General features: G+C 37.2%; 1 non-coding gene across 1 annotated transcript; it reads right to left on the bottom strand.

Annotated features, from left to right (window-relative positions):
- Positions 1-1,558: 1,558 nt before the first annotated feature.
- Positions 1,559-1,666, bottom strand: LOC127742666 (small nucleolar RNA R71). The gene has a single exon (XR_008004025.1). It is a non-coding gene; the product is annotated as a small nucleolar RNA R71 (small nucleolar RNA).
- Positions 1,667-2,721: the final 1,055 nt, after the last annotated feature.

Here is a 2,721-nt window from a genome sequence, read left to right as displayed (position 1 = left end):
ATTCCTCATCATTAAAAATTCAAAAAAAATTTGTTTTATTTTGTTTCTTTTCAAGTCAATAATACAGAGAATTGAAGATTCAGAACATGTAGCAGAGGAATTACACAGAAAAAGCTGGGCGTTCAAAATGCCCAGTGAAGAAGGAAAACTGGCGTTTAAACGCCAGCCAGGGTACCTGGCTGGGTGTTTAACGCGTAAAAGGGTAGCATTTTGGGCGTTAAACGCCTAGAATGGTATCCATTCTGGCGTTTAACGCCAGAATGGATACCATTCTAGGCGTTTAACGCCAGGATGATACAAGAGGGAAGATTTTGTTTTTAATTCAATTTTTTTTAAGTTTTCATAATTTTTCAAAATCAAATCTTTTTCAAACCATATCTTTTCAATCATATATTTTCAAAATCAATTTCTTTCCATTCTCAAAAATACTTGATTACAATTAATGATTTGATTCAACATTTCAAGTATGTTGCCTTTTCTATTAAGAAAGGTTTAATGTTTGAATCATATCCTTTAAATTTCTTGTTAGCCAAGTCATTAATTTAAAAAATCAAATATTTTTAAATTGTTTCTCAACCATATCTTTTCAATCATATCTTTTTAAAACCATAACTCTTCAATCATATCTTCTTAATCACATCTTTTTCCAAATTTAATCACATCTTTTTCAAAATAGTTTTCAATCATATCTTTTTTATTTCTTATTTCAAAATCTTTTTCAAAAATCACTTTATTTCTTTCCCAACTTTAATTTTCGAGAATCATTCTTCAATTTTTCAAAATTTCTTCAAAATCTTTTAATTTATTTTTGAAAATTCTTCCGCTCTTCTCACATCCTTCTATTTAAGGACTAACACTCCCTCACTATCAACAATTCGAACTCTATCTCTCTTGATAAGTTCGAATTCTTCTTCTTCTACCTTTTCCTTCTATTCTTCTTTTCCTTTGACATCTCAAGGAATCTCTATACTGTGACATAGAGGATTCCATATTTTCTTATTCTCTTCTCTTTCATATGAGCAGGAGCAAAGACAAAAGCATTCTTGTTAAGGATGACCCTGAACCTGAAAGGACCTTGAAGCGAAAGCTAAGAGAAGCTAAAGCACTACCCTCTGTAGAGGACCTAACAGAAATCTTCAAACAAGAAGAAGACATGGCAGCCAAAAACAACAACAATGCCAACAACGCAAGGAAGGTGCTGGGTGACTTTACTCCACCTACTCCCGACTTCTATGGGAGAAGCATATCTATCCCTGCCATTGGAGCAAACAACTTTGAGCTTAAGCCTCAATTAGTTTCTCTAATGCAACAGAATTGCAAGTCCAATGGACTTCCATTGGAAGATCCTCATCAGTTTTTAGCTGAATTCTTGCATATCTGTGACACTGTCAAGACCAATGGGGTTGACCCTGAGGTCTACAGACTTATGCTATTCCCTTTTACTGTAAGAGACAGAGCTAGGATATGGTTGCACTCACAACCTAAAGAAAGCCTGAACTCTCGGGAAAAGCTAGTCAATGCCTTCTTGGCAAAGTTCTTTCCACCTCAAAAATTGAGTAAACTTAGAGTGGAAGTCTAAACCTTCAGACAGAAGGAAGGTGAATCCCTCTATGAAGCTTGGGAAAGATACAAACAATTGATCAGAAAGTGTCCTTCTGACATGCTTTATGAATGGAGCATCATAGGTATCTTCTATGATGGTCTGTCTGAACTGTCCAAGATGTCATTGGACAGCTCTGCTGGAGGATCTCTTCATCTAAAGAAGACGCCTGCATAAGCTCAAGAACTCATTGAAATGGTTGCAAATAACCAATTCATGTACACTTCTTAAAGGAATCCTGTGAACAATGGGACGAATCAGAAGAAAGGAGTTCTTGAGATTGATACTCTGAATGCCATATTGGCTCAGAACAAAATATTGACTCAGCAAGTCAATATGATTTCTCAAAGTCTGTCTGGAATGCAAGCTGCACTAGGCAGTACTAAGGACGCTTCATCTGAAGAAGAAGCTTATGATCTTGAGAACCCATCAATGGAAGAGGTGAATTACATGGGAGAACCCTATGGAAACAACTATAATCCTTCATGGAGAAATCATCTAAATCTCTCATGGAAGGATCAACAGAGACATAAACAAGGTTTCAATAACAATAATGGTGGAAGAAACAGGTTTAGCAATGGCAAGCCTTTTCCATCATCTTCTCAGCAACAGACAGAGAATTCTAAGCAGAGCCACTCTGACTTAGCAACCATGGTCTCTGATCTAATCAAAACCACTCAAAGTTTCATGACTAAAATAAGGTCCTCCATTATAAACTTGGAGGCACAAGTGGGTCAGCCGAGTAAGAAAGTTACTGAACTCCCTCCTAGTACTCTTCCAAGCAATACAGAAGAGAATCCAAAAGGAGAGTGTAAGGCCATCAACATGGCAAAATTTGGAGAGGAAAAAGAGGCAGTAATTGCCACTGAGGAAGACCTCAATGGACGTCCACTGGCCTCCAATGAGTTCCCTAATGAGGAACCATGGGAATCTGAGGCTCACACTAAGACCATAGAGATTCCATTGGATTTACTTCTGCCATTCATGAGCTCTGAATAGTATTCTTCCTCTGAAGAGGACGAAGATGTCACTGAAGAGCAAGTTGCTAAGTACCTTGGAGTAATCATGAAGCTAAATGACAAGTTATTTGGTAATGAGACTTGGGAGGACGAACCCCCTTT

Source organism: Arachis duranensis, chromosome 1 (genome assembly GCF_000817695.3).
Source record: "Arachis duranensis cultivar V14167 chromosome 1, aradu.V14167.gnm2.J7QH, whole genome shotgun sequence".
Classification (NCBI taxonomy): domain Eukaryota; kingdom Viridiplantae; phylum Streptophyta; class Magnoliopsida; order Fabales; family Fabaceae; genus Arachis; species Arachis duranensis.
Note: the sequence above shows the minus strand (reverse complement) of the source record. Positions and strands in the feature narration are given on the sequence as shown.